The sequence below is a fragment of the Peromyscus leucopus genome, chromosome 19 (assembly GCF_004664715.2).
Source record: "Peromyscus leucopus breed LL Stock chromosome 19, UCI_PerLeu_2.1, whole genome shotgun sequence".
Taxonomy (NCBI): domain Eukaryota; kingdom Metazoa; phylum Chordata; class Mammalia; order Rodentia; family Cricetidae; genus Peromyscus; species Peromyscus leucopus.
Window position 1 is genome coordinate 76,772,509 of NC_051079.1, and position 20,244 is coordinate 76,792,752.

Below are 20,244 nucleotides of genomic sequence, written 5' to 3' on the forward strand. Positions count from 1 at the left end.
TTTAGCATTTTGACCTTCCAGTGTTTGAAAGAATAGTTTTTGGACCAATTTGTGTACCAATAATTTTCACAAGCATGAATCCAAAAGACAAAGAGCTAATTATTGTTAGCTGCCTGGTGCCAAGAGCACCGAAGGAGCTTGAGAATGAAATTTCAGCCCAAGGTCTGGTTCTAAAGTTCTAAAGTTCTAAGGTCTGGTTCTAAAGATTCCTGACTTCTATAGTTACTGGTCTCTAGAGTCAGATCAAGGTAAGGAATGTTTTCTTTGATAAAAATGTCTCTTTTGACCTACTTGTATAACAAACAATGCTTTCACTTTATTTTGTATGCTTCAATTATTTTGAAGAAAACTTGAACTTTTCTTCATGTTATGTTTTTCTTGTTTATTTATTAATAAATTTTGTTATTTGACAGTATTCACATGTACATAGTGCATTCTGATTACTCTTCCATCTCTATTATATTTTAATAACCACATTATTAGTGTGGAAATGGGCATTTCCACGTTTAGGTTTGATAATATGTCTAGGATCTTGAACTTCATTTATACAATATTAATGACATCCTAATGAGCTGATATTAGCTTTCATCATTGCATGAAAGGAAAAGAAACTTGATGATCAGAGGATATAGCTGTCCTTTACTACACAACCTACTAAGCAGGTGGACCAGGTCTGGTTCTAATGCCCAGATTCCTGATTTCTCTAGTTATTGGTCTCTAGGGTTGGCTCAATATAAGGAACATGTTCTTTGACAAAGACCTCTCTTTTGATTTACTTGTATAACAAAAAATACTTTCAATTTATCATACATGCTTCAACTTTTTTTGAAGAAAACTAATGAAAGGAAAAAAAACCCAATTCCATTTATAATTTAGAATCTATTAAGCTCAATAGGGTTTAGAACTATTAAACTTAGAACTATTGAGATCAATTGTGCAGTGCTTTATGTATAATGCATACACATATTTCATATATTTCAAAATTTCTTCCCCATATTTGAAAATAACACTGCTAATATTGATTAGGGTTCCATGGTATAGCCCAGTTAAAGTGATCAATTCCTGACCAAAACCTGTACTTATATAATATAAAATGACATGTACAAAATAAATGGATGTAGTTATTGTTTTAAAAGGGTTATAGTCTATTTTCCATCTAATCTTTGAAGATTTTTAGTATCCACATGCAACTCTTGTTCTGTCACATCAAAGACAATTCTTACATATTGACATTTGCTTTTCTCTCCATTTGTTGTCATCCTAAGATTAACATGCATCATTAGAATGGTACAATTAGTTATTTCAGGTATAATAAAGTTGTATTTATGTAAAAGCATATATTTGTATGTGTACATACACATTCCATCATCTACTTATGAATCTTCTACCTATGTATCATCTATCTAAGTAAGAAGAACTGCACCCAAATATCTTGTAATTTCTGATGGGTAACATCCTTTGGTGAAAGATGAACATTCTTTTTTTGGAACCATGACAAACATATTTTAATCACAACAAGGCATATTCTCAAATAAAATATAACTCTTGAATTTTTAAATGATGCTTAAACCCAATGTTATTCTAAGACAATAGATTGAAGTTACTTTTGAAAAGAAATATTATTTCCAAACATTATTAACTTTGCCTAAACAAATAGTATCAAACCTGAGTCTAAAAGCAATGATGAATATATTTTGCTTAAGAATTAATGTAAAATGTGAGTAAAAAGGTCATAATCTGCTACAGAGTTATATAAAATATCCTACATATACTAAACAAATAATATTAAAAAAACACGTCAGTAGTCCTTCACAGATACTTTTATTTACTAATGTAGAATAATACCAGAAAAGATATTACAGACTTCATTTTTTGTCATCATAACAAAAATCAACAAATTTAAGTGATCAGCAGATTTGAAAACTGTACTAAGGAATGCCTAACATCAGTGCTCAGGCAATCTGACAGCTGATGTAGTTCAAAGTACTTTTTCTACTTGAAAATTTACATTTAGAAATACAGGGAGCCTTTGCAAGCAGATCCCATTTCTAGGGCTTTTGAAATATATCAAGATTTTGGTTGTGGGTCAAAAGTGTGATGACTTAACCTCTTTTGTTTAAGAATTTAAAGAAATGACAAGAAAAAAAAAGCACTAATGAGGAATATAAAAATCCTACTTTAAAAAAGCTTCTGAATTCTAACTGCAATGTTTGAAAGACCTGCCTTCATTTTTCACTATCAATATTATCTAGATTTACCATATTGTACTCAACTGTATTTACTGAAAGGAGGACAACTTTTAAAATAATTTCTAGTGCACCAAAATAAAAATGTTTCTATTATCGTACTAAAACCTGTTAATGCAGCATAAAAATAATTATGAGCAATCATTAAATTTGTGAAATCTTGGATTTTTCAATCCTAAAATCAATATTTTTTCATTATTTAAAAAATTCATATTTATTTCTGAAAAATAATTTGTTATTAGATTTCTATGATCCATAGTATATTGTATATATTGTAACCAAAGGATTAAAGTAAATTAAATTAAATAAACATAAAGTTAATATGGAACTGAAAGTAATTCAATTTATTTAGGTCTCAAAAGATGTAATAGTCAACAATTTAAGATATTTCAATTTGACAAGTGCCAGAACCAACACTTAAATATAAACATATGTAGGTGAAGGGTTTATGGTGGTATTTTATTTGTACTGAAATGTGATTTTAATTGTATGTTAATAAATAAAGTTGCCCGGGGGTCAGAGCTATTAGAGCCATAGCAAGAGCGTGGCGGTGGTGGCACATGCCATTAATCCCATAGATCTCTGTGTGTTCAAGGATACAGCCAGCATTGGAGGCATATGCCTTTAAGACCTGGAGGGCTGTACTTACAGGCAGTGATGAGGCAGTCATGTGTTTGAGTATACAACCAATGAGAAGGCAGAACAGAAAGACTATATGAAAGACAAACACACAGGAAGTAGCTCTCTTTCGGACAGGTAGGACCACTGCAGGAGGAAGGGTAAGGTTTTAGCTCTGAGCTCTGACCTCTTGGCTTTCTCTTTTACATTGGTTCTGTGTTTCTTATTTAATAAGACAGTTGGTTATATCTACAAGTTTTTTTTTTTTTTTTTTTTTTTTTTTTTTGCTAACTGATGTTATATTATTTTTATTTAGGTGGTAAGCATTAAGTAATTCATGGGCTTAAATACACATATGTCAAAGATGAAAGATAACCCCTTTCTCTTGGAATATATAGAAGACAGTGCATACTCCTTTTACAGAAGACACAATTTTGACTACTAGAATTTTGACCCACGTTAGATGGGTCATAACCTCTAAATAACTCCAGCTTCTGGGGAATCCAACACTCCTTTCTGGCCTCTATGGGTGCTACACTCATGTGCAAACACACACACATACACGCATGCACGCACACACGCATGCACACACACACGAAAATAAAAATAAAATCTTAAGCAATGACATAATAACAGGAAAAAGTGAGATAAAGGATCTGGGAAAGATTTGCATTAACTTTTTCATTGTGTGAGGATTTTGTGCATGAATACAGTGTGTTTTGGGTAAATCTAACCATCTCAACCCTATTCTTCTCCAACTCACCTCTTTCTATCTAATGTGTGACTTCTTGTGTGGCAATATTGCAGGCATGACACTTGGGGTTAAAATAATAAGTGAAATGAAAAAGAAAGACAGCCTCAAATTATACCCTTTCATCCAAATGAATTCTTATCAGTATATACATACATACATACATACATGCACACACATATATAAATGATATCATAGTAATATTATATATTAAACTTTCTCATTTGTTTATATGTTTAAAAGTAGTAATAACCTCATTTCATGGTGAAGAAATGGCATTTAAAAATAGAATATTTCCCCAATATTCTTTTATTTTTGCAAAACTCTTAAATGTCTATCTTGTTTCACAACATCTTGATACTCTTTTCTGCTTCTGAATCCAGGCTCTTTTAATATGTCATTTATATCAAGTATAAGTAAGTATATGTAAGGTCTCACAAAGTTATAGAGTTATAAAACTGAAGATTAAATGAAGAACGTTTGAAGTCTACTGTAGCTATTGCTCTTGGGTTTTGCCTATAATTGACCAAATGTTTTTCTAAGGTTATAGCTGTAAGGATTTGAATCATGTTAAATACTTTCTTATATCAAACTTGATAAATCAATTTTCAATTTTCATAGGTATTTTACTCATTATGGTTTTATATCAACTATGTCTGGTCATTAAAAAGATACAAATTTACCAACTTGAAAATATTGACACTTTATTTTATAGGACAAAAATTCATTATTCTTACTCAATATTTTCAGAAAATTCTGTAAGTTTTGAGTTGTCAAGCTCTATGATACTGGTAACATGTTTCTCATATTTTAATTATCTTTTAAAAACTCCTATTTTCATATTTTTTTCGATAAATACATTCATTTGTTTCCATGGAAGATGAATTTAAAAGGATCAGTTTGAGAAAAATTAAGACAAATCCCACAGTCAGTGTGACCATAGTTTGTCACTCACCCCTTGATTAACATGGGTGTTTTTGTTCATTTTTATGAAGTTACTATTCTGTTGTGATTTCAACAAATACACCAGTGCTCCTATGTACTCTAATGCTGTATGATGGCCTTTCTGTATAGTGTGAATATATGTTGCTCCCATTGGCTAATAAATAAAGCTGCTTTGGCCTATGGTTAGGCATGATAAGAGCCAGGCAAGAAATCTAAACAGAAAGACAGGAAGCAAAAGGACAGAGTCAGGGGCAGATGCCATCCAGTTGCTCAAGGAACATGATGCCAGCAGAAGGGTAATGCCATGGCCATGTGGCAAAATATAGAATAGTAGAAATGAGTTAAGATGTCAGAGCTAGCTAGCAATAAACCTAAGACATAGGCCAAACAGCTTGTAACTAATAATAAGCCTCTGTGTGCTTATTTGGGACCAAGCAGCTGAAGGATACAGGAAAACTTTTGGCTACACTCTAACATCAGCATGCAGTGCTGGTTCACAGAGGCTTTCTATCTTTTTAGGGACATTCCAAGATCCTCACTGTGAAGTCTATGTTTAGTAAAAATGAAGAAATTTTACTGCTACAATGTGACTATATGTAAGGGAAGTAAAATGAAATTGCTATCCTCGTTATTTATTTATGCAACTGCCTGATAATAAAAATAAAGTCACTGCTACTACTGTCTAGAGAAACTAGCTTAATTACTGTTTTACCCATTTCTTGCTTTTACATAGAAACATATTAGCTGTAGCATGGGTGAACTATTCCTTTGGAGCCAACTGAGAGATACAGGGTTCTGTGTAAAGCTCTCACTAGGGCCTATAGTGTATTCTTTGTCATAAAGTTATGTCACTTTAATCTGTGAACATTCTCAAACTCCACCACTCTTGACTCATTCAAGTCCTCACTCTTCTCTTCTGAGATATTCCCATTGTGTTCCTATGAGCCCCATACTCACCACCTGCCACCATCTTATTCACGCTCCTTCTACACAACTATCTCTAAACTAAACTGTAACTCTTTCCCTCCAGGGACTTAAAACCATCTGATATCTTAAAAGGTAAGAGTTCACTCTTAAGCAAGGACTTAAGGACTTTAAATGACTTAATTACTTATGTAAATCTAGTCTTATCTTTTTTTCCCCAACTTCAACCTGAAACATAAGTTCAATCCATATTCTGAATATCCCAATTTTCCTGAATATAATATTGTCATTTAAAGGGTTTCTGGCATTCTCCATGGTGTCTCTGGTTCCTACATCTTCTTGTCAGATTCAAAATCACTCTTCAAGACTTAAATGCAAGTCTTCTTGTTTTCCTTTTCCTTTTCTGCTGTTGTGACAAAATACTCTGGAGAAATTAGATTATTTTATTAGAGAGAAAGGGTTTTATTCTCATTCACAGTTCAAGGGTACAGTATATCGTGGACAGGATGTCAAAGCACCAGAAGGTTGAAGCAGTAGTAATATCACATTTACAATGAGGAAAAAGAGATGAATGCACACAGTGCTCAGCTCACTTTCTCCGTATACATGCTTTGTTCTCCAGGGAATGGTATGGCCAGAATTAAGAAAGGTCATCCCACACCAAACTAATCAAGATAGGTATGACCAATAACTCATTTCTTAAGTGATTCTAGATTCTGTCAAGTTGACAGTTAATGTTAGCCACCACACTTTCTGAGAGACTCATGCAAGGACTTGTTCCTAATGTGGCCATTTCTTACGGCATTTGATCTCCACCTAATAGATGCATTCTTGACTTTTTATGAACTCTGTTAATTTCATACACTTGACTTAGTAGTTAAAGATAATGATTCCTTTGATTCATACCATCCATTATTAATTCTTTACCTAGACTTCAACATTGAATTTATTTATTCAGTGCTTTAGATCACTTTCTCTTCACAGAGAAGACCACCAGACATTTTAAAACTTATTATTTACTTTAAATAATGTTGAAGCAAAAACCATTAAGGCTTGCTTTCTTTGGATGCATGCTCTAAGAAGAACAGGCATAGATATTTTAACAGTTATAAATAAATAGAAGACCAGATATCAAGGGAAACCTGTGTGGAGAGTCAACATTGACTAATTAGGTTTTACTGTGACCGTCAGTGAACAGAGGGGATGTGCTATGTGCTGGTGAAATGGTGATATTTTCTGTGACTGACCCTTTGAGTTTCAGAATGACTAATGACATTTAGAATTAATAAATTAATATCAATTGTAATTTAAATTTCAGCATACTATGTATCTTTGCTTTAGATTGGTGGCAAATTAACCTTGATATCAGAATGTAACATCAATTTTCTTCTATAAAACTGTATGTACATTCAACCACTTTGGAAATCAATATGGCACTTTCTTAGAAAATTGGGAATCAATCTCCCCCAAGATCCAGCTATACCACTCCTGGGCATATACCCAAGAAATGCTCAATCATACCACAAGAGCACTTGCTCAGCTATGTTCATATCAGCATTGTTTGTAATAGCCAAAACCTGGAAACAACCTAGATGCCCTTCAACTGAAGAATGGATAAATAAATTGTGGCACATATACACAATGGAATACTACTCAGCAGAGAAAAACAATGACATCATGAGGTTTGCCGACAAATAGATGGATCTAGAAAAAATCATCCTGAGTGAGGTAACCCAGACTCAGAAAAACAAATATGGTATGTACTCACTCATAGGAAGATGCTAGATGTGGAACAAGGATGACTGGACTGCTACTCACATCACCAGTGAGGCTACCTGGAAAATGGGACCCCAAGAAAGACACGGAGAAATGGATGAGATCTACATGAACAGCCTGGACATGAGTGGGAGCAATGAAGGGCGAGGGTCGAGGGAAAGAGAGCGGAAGATCCTAGCTGGATCAAGAAAAGAGAGGGAGAACAAGGAATAGGAGACCATGGTAAATGAAGGCCACATGAGAAAAGGAAGAAACAAAGAGCTAAAGAGGCCCACAGAAATCCACAAAGATACCTCCTCAAAAGACTGCTGGCAATGGCCAAGAGACAGCCAGGACTGACCTACTCTGGTGATGGGATGGCCAAACACCCTAATAGTTGTGCCAGAAACCCCATCCAAGTACTGAGGAATCTGGATGCAGACATCCACGGCTAGGCCCCTGGTGGAGCGCTGGGAGTCTAATTAGTGAAAAAGAGGAGGGTTTATATGAGCGACAGTTGTTGAAAGCAAGGTTGGATAAAGCACAGGGACAAATAACCAAATGAATGGAAACACATGAACTATGAACCAAAGGCTGAGGGGCCCCCAACTGGATCAGGCCCTCTGAATAGGTGAGAGAGTTGATTGGCTTGATCTGTTTGGGAGGCATCTAGGCAGTGGTACCAGGTCCTGGGCTCCTTGCATGAGTTAGCTGTTTGAAACCTGGGACTTATGCAGGGACGCTTGGCTCAATCTGGGAGGAGGGGACTGGACCTGCCTGGTCTGAGTCTATCAGGTCGATCCCAGTCCTCAGGGGAGACCTTGATCTGGAGGAGGTGGGAATGGGGGGTGGGCTGGGGGGAAGGGGGGGGGAAGGAAGGGAGAGAACAAGGGAATCTGTGGCTATTATGTAGAACTTAATAGTATTGTAAAATAAAAAAAAAACTGTATGTACATTATTTACACATGATTAGGTGACAGGTATAATCATTAAAATTATTAAAAAATATCTTTCTGCAGTTGTTCTGCTTCCTGACAAGAGAAATATCTAAGTGCTAAAAACTTCTCATGATAAACCTAATTGTCTTCTAAAAAGTTGAAGGAAATTAATTTTTAGATTAAAAAAATAGACTCAAGTTACCAGATATATCACATTCTTCTCATTCATTTTCTCAATAAATATTATTCTTTTAATTTACTAATGTTTTATAATTGCTTCAATTAAGAAAGAGTTTTTATATTTTGAGAGTAAGATTTTAGAGCTGAGTTTTATAAAACTTTATTAGGATAGAAAACACTGATTTTGTTGTAAGAATATATGGAAGTTTTATGATTTCTTCTTATCATAATGATTATTACAATCAATAAATGTCATTGTCTCTATATTTGATTCCCAAGCTTTCATAATAATAATTTAAATTTTGTATCACTACACATGGTGCAGTGATTCACACACTTCAATAACAATCTGACAAAATTCCCATTGAAATATTATTGTTGCTTTTTCAAAAACTGTATTTATATCAGTTTCCTGGTACCTTCTTTCTTAACCTGGCCTCTTTTCTCAAATAAAAGTGAATGTGTTTCAGTGAACAAAAAATAAAATCAATGTATTCATTCTTAAAGTCACCTGTGATAGACATCATATGTTTTGACAGATTCCTCTCATGGGTCACTTTATAAATATTTCAGCATGTTCATTACCAGTAACTAGAACATATATCTTCTATACATTCAATCAATGTGAAATATTTCAAGTATAACACCACATTATATGATACAAATCTAGAAATGAGTTATTACACAAGCTGTTATGTTAGAACTGACATTAAATACAATTGGTTATCTACGTAGAACTGTTCTGTATCTGAGCATTTACCAACCACAAACTGAAAATACCAAAAAGTATATTATGTCTTTATGGAGCATGTAAAGACTTTCCCTTGTTATTTTGTAATCCATATACCACAATGATATTTATATAGTATTTATATGACATTAGGTATTACAGATAATCTAGAAATGACTTAAAGTATATGTGAAGGTGCATATAGGTCATATGCAAGTCCTTTGCTTTTTGGTAGGAGACCTGAGCACTTGCTTATCTGCTCACTAAAGTGGCATGGGTCCTCTGTAGACACTGAGGAGTAATGACAAAATGTTTAACAGTCACTGCCAGTCTCTACTCAGTTTACAGCTCCAGTTCCTTCGTTCTTCTCAGGACCCAGCTTATTCAGTTAAATTTTCCTTAATCCAATAGCTTTGTACCCTAATGAAACTCTCAATTTATAATTCATACTTTCAATGCTAACTATCTCCTTCTTCAAGCGAATTGAATAAAAGCCCTTAGAAATGAGTGCCCAAATGTTTTTGGATTCTCAAACACATGTAGAAATCATGAGTTTTCTGGGTATGGTGATGCATGCTTGTAATCCTGGTGCTAGGAAAGCAGACACATGAATCTCTGGGGCTCATTGGCCAGAAGTTATAGCCTATGCGGGGTACAGCCAATAAGATCAGATCGAGTTGTGAACTCAAAGTGTACAGAGGTGGTGGGAGTAAGGGAGGGAGGGAGAGAGAGAGAGAGAGAGAGAGAGAGAGAGAGAGAGAGAGAGAGAGAGAGAGAGAGAAGTCAATGCATGCCCAGGTGTTATTTCCAGAACGCGTTAAGGTGTCTTTGTTTGGGAAAAGGGTCTTTGCAAACATAATTAAATACAGAATCTTGAGGGAACATCTTGAATTTATTGCATGTATCACCTCCAATAATTGGTGTCCTTATAAGCTAAGAAGAGAAGGAGTTCAAAGATCAAGACTGAAAAGATGTAGTTTTGTGAAGACAAAGTAAGACATCTTGGTTTCTGATTCTGCCTTTTAAATAATTAGACTAAACCGTAGCTGAGATATTCCTGTGTCCACCTGACTCGTGCAGTTGCTCAGAACCAATTAAACACAGACGCTTATATTATTTAAACTGTTTGACCTAATGGCTCAGGCTTCTTGCTATTTAGTTCTTATATCTTTAATTAACCCATTTCTATTCATCTATATGTTGCCACGTGGCTTGTGGCTTACCGCTACTTTACATCTTACTTTTCATGGCAGCAGCTGGCAGCATCTCCCCACCTCAGTCTTCCACTTCCCAGAATTTTCCTCTCTCTCTGTCCCACCTATACTTCCTGCCTGGCTACTGGCCAATCAGCACTATTTACCAATCAGAACAACACATTTATAACATACAGAACATCCCACAGAACTAAACTTATATGACTTTAATCCAAAATGAATGTGAGGATTAGTTAGGCTAGACCTTGGAAAACATATAGTTTTACATAGTTACTTTATGATGAGTTTTAACTTTTTAATTCCAAACCGAAATTCTTAAATAAAAACAAAATGAAAGAACATCATAAAAATTTTATGTATATCATATACCCTAACAAGAGATACATCCTTCTTTGCTTTCTGTTTCTATAAAGAATTACATTTATTTTTTTTTTCTTTGACTATTGTTAACAAAAATTTCCATGCTGCTCTCTTATGTGATTTCCCCAGAGTCTGGACCAGTGACTGATGTACAGTCGTAGGAAAGGTGGAGATCCACTCAGGCAAGACCTTCCTGTCAACAAGCTTTGTCAGTATTGCAGTCCCAGGAGAAAGGCAGTGACAAGGTGACAAACTATAAAGCTTCTTTTGGAAAATGAACCTGCTGATATTTGATGGGGTCAACAGCAAGGCTGACCTGCTCCTGAGCTGGTGCACTGTTCTTAATTAGGGAGTTGGTCACTAGGAGTAGAGGACATGTACCTGCAGGAAGGGTCATTCAAAGGTCAGGACGAGAAGAATTGAATGGTGCTCCAGAGGAGATGATACTACTCATTCTTTGTCTTGTTCATAGCTGATAATTGCTTTTATTTATAGTTTGATTGTTTTAGCATGAAGCAGAAAAGAAATGGTATGTGGGACTTGACATCAACTTGAAAAGTCAAGTCCAAGAACCCCGGGAAGACTAACTTGAGTAGCAAACTCTCCTCTGAATAGAATTATCACAATCTATTTCATACCCTTCAAAGAGATTGAATATCTGTTGGCAAAATACTTTTCTATTTTTCCATGATTGCTGTGGATATCATTCTATATAAATAAAACACTGATGGCCAGTGGCCAGATAGGAAGTATAGGCGGGACAAGGGGAGAGGAGAATTGGGGAAACAGGAAGAAGGAGGAGGAACACTGCAGCCACCGCCAGGACAAGCAGCATGTAAAGACGTCAGTAAGCCACCAGCCACGTGACAAGGTATAGATTTATAAAAATTGATTAATTTAAGATATAAGAATAGTTAGCAAGAAGCCTGCCACGGTCATACAGTTTATAAGTGATATAAGTGTCTCAGTGATTATTTTATACGTGGATTGTGGGACTGTGGGGCTTGGTGCAACCTGGAGAGAAGCTCTCCAGCAACACATGATCTTTGATCTTTAACTGCAATGTTTTTCATGGGAACCTCCTAAAACACTTGGCTTTTATTTGAGCATATTATGTTGTTTATAATTTTGTAGCAACTGATTCTTACTGATGTTTCTGGACTCAAAATAGAGGAATATTTATTGAATAGTGAAGTTCAATGTTTAAATCATGTTTCTGACATTGGGCAAAAACTATCATGATGTGACCAGCATTGCTGCCACTTGATCTATTATAGGAATAAGGACAGGAATAGGTAGCATGAATAAAAATGATATCTTTAGAGAGTCTTGCTGTAAAATATTTTTGCAGCTGTTGGACAGACACACAACCAGCTGTAACAATAGCTCCAGGAGGTAATGACATCTTTGACTTCTGTGGACACCTGCATTCATATACACATTCATGTAATTAACATTTATTTCGATAAAATTAAAAAATACTGAAGAATATAATTACGTACTGTTCTGAGTATTCAAATTAGAACTGAAAAGTCAGAGAAAAAAAAATAAAGCATGGAAGATTTCTTCCAGAAGTACTAAGTGAGAGCTCCTTCATCAGTCAATTTCAGCCTTGTGAAATTTACAGACATACTGGGACATGCTTCAACCTACATAGTGTGTTCATAAATTGGTGCACTACCTACAGCTATGGTAATTGATTACTCAGCAGAAGAAATTTAATACCATACCCCCAATCTTGTCAGTGTTTGAAGTTCAAAATAAACTCAAGTATGCAATAGGAATGATATTAATTGGATCAGTTCATGTATAGAATACAGCTGGAGTAAACTAATGGCTCACCTCAGATAGGCAAGCTTAGCTCCAATATGGCAAATAAAATATTGGAGGTTAATCCTTACAGAACTTTATGATAGGATAGAAAGTTCTATGAGAAACTAGCAGACTCCCGGAAATCATGTTAAATTTCACAGTATATGTGATACCTAAATTGTGTGGAATAAAAGAAATAGAAAAATGGAACTGGGAAAATTTTCCTGTCATGGCAGATATTTCTAACATGTACAAGGTGTGTTTGTGTGTGCTTGTTAACCTGGTTGAAGCACATTTATCTCAAATGTTTTCCCCAAATTAATAAAACCAAATATACTAACAAAAACTTAGTGTCCGTCAACACAATATAACAGAATGTATGCCATTTCTTCAAATTATATGTGACAGTAATTTTAGGTTAAGAATGCAAACATCTGCTAATCACCCAACACATCATTTCACTGAATCTCAAAGCCTATAGTACTCTAGAAATTGACATTTTCTAGTCAATTAAATGTGTTTTGCAGTTGCTTCTGAATGAAAACAAGAATTGTTCCAAGGCAAATGAAATTTTTACTGTTGTTATTATAGAGTTATGGAGTTATTAACTTTAACAAGTTTTCAAATAGCAAGCTTATTAAAAGTAAATACAACTCATCATTATTATTTGATGAATGAAATATGCTAAATAGGCATTTTTTTTTTGGTAAAATGATTTACCTGGGATATCTTTCTGTATGCTGTGAATATGTGTTGCTCCCATTGGTTAATAAATAAAGCTATGTTGGCCTATGGCAGGGCCGGATGGAGCCAGGTAGGAGATCCAAGAGAGATAGTGAGAGAAGAAAGGCAGAGTCAGGGAGTCAGCTGCTGACAGGAGAAGCAAAATGTGAGAGAATAGGTAACATGAAGCTATGAGGCAAAACAGATTCATAGGAATGGGTTAAGTTGTAAGAGATGGTTAATGATAAGCCTGATCCGTAGGCCAAACAGTTTGCAATTAATATAAGCCTCTATATGTTTATTTGGAACTGAACAGCTGCAGGACCCAGTGGGACCGAAACTTCTGCCTACAACCAAACAAAATGACTCTTTTAAAATTACAAGCTACTTTTGTTATCTAAATGGTGTCAAAATTTTTTTACAGGTGGCATAAATTGTTTACCTGATCTCTTACTTGCATCTTCTGAAGCAGAAATGAACTGAACAATCAGACTCTGCTACTTTTCATCTCCTACAGACACAGTCTACTAATTTTTATTCTAGGATATTTGTGGTGATATATTATATGCCCCAATATACTGTGTCTCCCAATAAAATTTGCCAGAAGAAACAGCCAGCCACTATATAGAAGTCAGACAAAAGTAGCACACACCTTTAATCCTATCACTTGGGAGGCAGGAATCTGTCTGGATCTCTGTGAGTTCAAGACCATACTGGGAACGGAGGCAGGCGTGGTGGCACATGCCTTAAATTCCAACACTAGTTAACCATGGAGGTCTGGAGGTCTGTAAAGACAGGCAGGAAGACACAGAGCTGGGCAGGAAGAGGAAGTGATGTAGCTGAACAGAGAAGGCAGAACAGCAAGGCATATGGGGTGGGTAGACAGGAAGTAGCTCACTTTTGGAAGCTGTAGAGTTGGTGAGGTAAGGTTAGCTGTGGCTTTCCCTAGTTCCCTGTTCTCTCAGGTTTTCACCCCTATATTTGGTTCCATGTGTTTTATTTAATAAGACTGTTCAGAAATTCATCTATAGATATTACTTACAATTACAGATGGGGATATTTAAATTAGGCAATATACTTTTTTCTCTAGAGAGACTATTTTAATAAATTGTGAAAGAGAAAAAAAGCAGATTACTTAGAAAAAAACAAAAAAAAACTGAAATAGGGTTGAGAATGTAGTTCAACAGTAGAACCCTTGATGAACATGAGAAAGGCCCTTGATTCAAGCTCCTTCATCAAAATAAAAACCCAAAACATTCCCAGTATTTTTTATACTGTAAATCACACTGCCATATACTATAATTCAAGTTCAAATTCATTATACAATGAATTCATTTTACATTTGCTGTAATGTGATAGGTTGAGTAAAATATCCCACTTAAAATGTAATTTGTTTTTCAGGCATGGTTCACATGGAATAATTCTTATTGGAGCTGCCTCATATTTGGTGAAATTTTAATTGGCATTAAATCAAATACTACAATGTTCAAACTGAGCTCCTGAAGCTTCCTAATATCCTTAGGTTATAACTTTGCAGATCTGTTCTGGTCTTCTCCATATAAGAGCTCAAGTCCTGGACTCCTCTGTTTAACCTTGACTTAGAATCATTTACTCATATGCTTCATAGAAATGGCCCATCACACATTGGCAATTCCCTTTACTTGTCCCATGTGAAACTAATTTTCCACATTAATTTTCATGAGTGTTCCCCCAAGTAACTAAAACATGGAAATAAAATGAAGACAGTCAATAATAGAGTAAATAAAACAGCCCAGGATGATAGGTGGACTTTGACTCTCTCAGAACCAGGGTGTTAATAGCTATTCTTGTTCAGTAAATGAAAACTGCTTGCAGATGGAAGAATGTATTAGTGTGAAAGAGGATAAAGTTATACAAGATTTTACTCATAAAAATGATGCTCACTCTTGAATTTCTTTCAGGAATCAAGGCACATCAAGCCATTGAACACAGTCCACATTATATCAAGAATATGATCGTGCAAACATAGATCCTGTCTTCATGACATCAAAATGAGAAAGTTAACACATGTACTATGTCTACATAAAACATGTTTGGTTTTAAGGGTAAAATGTAATGGCAGAAACTTTTTACAAGGCAGCCTTCACCTTTTCCTGGTTTCTTCAGTTGTTTGTTTTAAATGAAATGAATATCCTGTACCAAGGAGGAGGGAGTAAAGAGAAACAATACTTTCAATAACAGGTGATCGGAATTTAAAACTGATGTTAGGGCTGGGCATATGGTTCAGTTGCAAGAGCACTTGGCTACCATGCACAAGACCCTGAGTTCATTCTCCAGCAATGAACTACCTATTCAAACATCATTTTTCTAACATCCTACAGTTTTCATCTCTGAAACTTCAGGACATCCTCCTCCATTCATCTTTTCAAGGGATTTTATTGATGTTTTCTCCCTAAGGACAGCATTCATGTTTCTTTCATTAAAATATCTTTAAACAGTTTCTTTGTCATCTGTTTGGAAAATTAAGGAAAATTTATTAGCTGGTCCTATGTAAATTGCTCTTGTTCAGTTTTCATCTAGGATAAATTTGTTTTGAATATCTATTATGACAATTATATACAGCCACATTCTCAACCCTAATGCATTTTTAATAACTTCCTCAGTAGCTAGTGATTTGAAATTCAAATTTCTTTCTACTAAGTTTAAAAAGTATATACCATTTTAAAATTGCTTCATATAAAATTGATTTATGCAGCAAGATGTCTTTTATAGTAAACATATCAAATGTCTAAATGAGACCATTAATTCTTGTAAGCATATTTCAGACAGGGCATAGCACACAGTCAAAGTTGATAAAGAAATAGTTGTATCCTTAGCTTATTTTTAGTAACTCTTCACTTAGGTTAGAAACATTTTGTTCATTTGATTTATTATTTTAATTTATGGATATTAAGCATGATTGTAGATTTTAGAGAAAGTCAAAATAACTATTTTGTAGTTTAAAAAACTTAAGAATTAACAAACAGAACACATATGAGAAAATTACAAGCTGTTTAAAGCTTTTCCAAACCTCTCTGTGGCTTAGAGGATAAAACCTCAACTTCTGTGCAATGTCTTTATGATCCCGCTTTGTGGTCATCTTTTTACATGCCAGCTCTTTGCGGAAGGCTTACCAGCACTAAACTAACCAAACTCTTTCCCAATCTAATGATAATGCAATTTTAATACTCATATCCGTACACATTCCTCCATATAATGCATTTTCTCCATCACTTTGCTTTTTGAAATCACGGTGATATTTAAGGAAGTCCTCACATATCCAATTCTTTCTTATTAGCTTCTAATTATCAGAGGAGGAATTAACTGTTGCACTCTGCCCATCATCATTGATTAAAGTTAACTATTTATAAATCTTTTCCTCCCTAGGTTGCAAAATGTTATAACAATAATTAGTTATTATGCCTTACCATTTAAGGTCTACTTCAGTGTGTGTGTGTGTGTGTGTGTGTGTGTGTGTGTGTGTGTGTGTGTGTTGTGGGGTGTCCCTCTGTATGCTGTGAATATGTTTTATTACCATTGGTTAATAAAGAACCTGCTTTGGCCTATGGCAAGGCAGGATAGAGCCAGGCGAGAAATCCAAGCAGAAATACAGGAGAAGAAGGGTAGAGTCTCGGAGAAGGCAGCCAGCTGCCCAAGGAGCAAGATGGCAGCAGACCAGTAACTCCATGGCCATGTGGCAATGTTGCTGTTTCCTTTTTCTCTTTTGGGGGGCCTGCCACCAAGCTTCCCAAATAAATCATATGTGGAGGCTTATTCTTAATTATAAATTGTAGGCCTTAGCTTGGGTTATTTCTTGCAAGCTTTTCTCAACATTAAATTATCCCACCTACCTTTTGCCTCTGGGATTTTCCTGTACTCTTACTTCTGAAAATCTGGCTAGCTGTGTAGATGGGTGGCTGGCTTCTTGGTCCTCCTCCTCTTCTTTTTTTTCTCTCCCAGATTTCTCCTATATTTTTTTCTCTGCCTACCAGCCCCACCTATCCTTTCTCCTGCCTTGTTATTGGCCGTTCAGCTCTTTATTAGACCATCAGGTGTTTTAGACAGGCAAAGTAACACAACTTCACAGAGTTAAGCAAATGCAACATAATCAAAAGTAACACACCTTAAAATAATATTCCACAACATGGCAATACATAGATTAATAGAAACAGGTTAATTTGAGTAGTAAGAGCTAGTTAGTAATAAGCCTGAGCTTGGCCAAGCAGTTTGTAATTAATATTAAGCCTCTGAAGGATTATTTACAAGAGACCATGGGATAGGGCATGATAGAGAAAAGGCTCCATTTACAAATGGCACCCAACAAATGGTGCCTGTATATCCACATAAGACCTGATAAAAGTTTTTAAAGGTTCTAATGTACCGAAATGGACCCACACTGGGTTTCCTAGTCTCTCACGCCAGCTGTGGTACCCGTAAAATGGAGCTGGCCATCAGCTGCCATGAGCCAAGCCAGTCTCTCACAGGGGCCACAGTACAGAAAGGCTTCTCCCAGTGACTGCCTGTTGGCTTAAGCTATCAGCACAAGCTCTGGCAATACATTGCCAGGCAGGTTAAGGTTTTAGGGTTAAAGCTACACAATAGAAACAGATTCATACAGAAAGGCCTCTAAATGGGTCGTGGTGTGTTTAAAAGATTACTTAGGCTTGATAGAGAAAAGAGAAAAAATATATACAGCCTTAAATTAAAAAATAGATTTAGCTGGGTGGTGGTGGCACATGCCTTTAATCCCAGCACTTCGGAGGCAGAGGTAGGTGGATTTCTGTGAGTTCAAGGCCAGTCTGGGCTACAGAGCAAGTTCCAGGAAAAACACCAAAGCTAAACAAAGAAACCCTGTCTCAAAAAACCAAAAAAAAAAAAAAAAAAAAAAAAAAGAAGAAAAGAAAAATAGATTTGAAATAATGATATAAAGTCCTTAGAAAGGAAAATAAAATAATATGAAGAAAGAGCCACATGAGCCACAAAGAAAGTCTGGATTATGTATATTATTATGTTGTCTTTAAAATTTTTGACTGCAATGAGATATTTGATTATAAAAGCTGCTGGATTAAACCAACGTACATATTTTAAAAATATCCTGACTTCAAAATTTAAGTTAAAAGGTATGCCACTTTGGGGGAGAGGTTATGTTTTTGTTTCCACTGGAAATGAGAGGTTATGGATTCATTCCAAGTTAAAGATGATCAGATTTGACCGAGGAAGACCCCCTGATATCCTGACTACAGACATGGATAAATAAACCTAAAGTAACTACAAGACACATGACATGTATTATACCTGCTCAGACATAAAACAAAAATTATCTTTAACTGGCTTGTGTACAATGCACAGTTTATATTTGTATTAATACAGATATATATGTTAACTTTATAAATTTATATATTTTCAGAACAAGAGGGCCAGACAGCAATAAAAACAGCCCAGATGATCCAACTCCAAAAACAGCTTCAAGGCTACTGGTTGAGATGATCCAACCTCACAGAGTCTTCCTGTCAGGACTTGACCATAATCCTAAATTTTCTCAGGGTCCCCCAAAGATCACCAGTACCCTCAATCAACAGGAAGTAGTATAGAAAACTATGCCCACATTCCCAAATAGATTATTGATGTTTGTATTTGTTTAGAGTGTGATTACAAATTGTTATTGGTCATAGTCCATCTGTTTCTAAAAGAAGAAAGGGGGATATGATATAGAAACATATGATATAGAAAAGACAGGATAAAAGGATGGATTATTGAATCTACTTTAATCCAAAAAACTATTAAACTTACATACTTTACATTAGTATGGATTTTGGTTAATTGATATAAATTTAAAGGCAATTTGATTATGCTGTATGTATATTTCTACTCTTGTTATATAAGGTAGTAAAACCACACCTAGCTTTTTATCTGGGTTCTTGGCAAAGTAAGCCTTTAGTTAAATTGTTTCCTGCCCTTCCAAACCTTCATAAATACTTTTTTTGTGGTACAGTATCTCATATACATTATAGCAGGCCTGGAGGTTAGCAACTATTGTCCCTGATGCATGGGAAGGAATATCTTCTGTCTATATCATCTTATGAAGCATTGCTTATTTTTACACTAGACACAATGGTATCCTATGAATATATATTGCATTAAGAGTATGTGTTAGCTTCTATAACATTCATAATGCCCATTACATAGAAATTGGGATTAATCTTGGTTTTATGATCAGATGGGTTCCTGAGTAGTTTCTTCATCACAAGTAGCAATTACTTTGAGACAAATATGCACTACAGTTTACATGTTAACCCATGAAAAACCAAAGCACACCAAAGTTGTTAGTAAAATATTCACAATTCAGTTACTTAAAGGGTAATCTTGGACAATTTATTATATTTGAGTGATAAAAATGTCAAGATGGAAGTATAACGGGATAATACAGAAGTGAAAGCTAAATAGGTATCCAAAGGGGAAAAAAGCAGCTAGCACTGTCATTGAGCTGGTTAGTACTGTAGCAAGAAGAAAAGGATGCACGTATGTAAGCATGCGGCTGTGAGAGAATCAGGTTGCTGGATATGAGCACCAGGCAATGGAGCTCAAATAAAACTAAACTGGTAATTAGACTGGAGGCACAGCCTCATGAAAATGAACCTTGATATAGCACCAAAGAGCCATGCTATAATTATTCTTCTGACTGACATCAGCCAAAACTTCTTATTTCAGTTTCCAGTTAATCAAAAGAAAAACAGAGATAAAATCTGTAATGAGTGTCTTAAATTACTAAGATTATGGCGCCAGCCCTGCCTATACTGTAAAGAAAATGTAGCAATAAAACATAGTCTTCATAGCACTGTCATGACAAAGTAAAATTTGATCTGTCACATATACTGAGTCATTATTAATGGGTTTTTGAAATCTGGAAAGTATAGTAAGTGAAATATGTTTGGTTATTCTTGAAGATACAATTTCCAGGATGAGGAGCTGACCCCTTCAGGAAAGTGCTTGCCACATATGCATGAAAGTCTGAGTTTGCTTTGTTGTTGTT

General features: G+C 35.3%; 1 protein-coding gene across 3 annotated transcripts in view; it reads right to left on the minus strand.

Moving 5' to 3' along the window:
- Window positions 1-20,244, minus strand: part of Dok6 (docking protein 6) — a 411,539-nt gene that overhangs the window by 230,612 nt on the left and 160,683 nt on the right. The gene's annotated exons all lie outside the window — the stretch shown is intronic.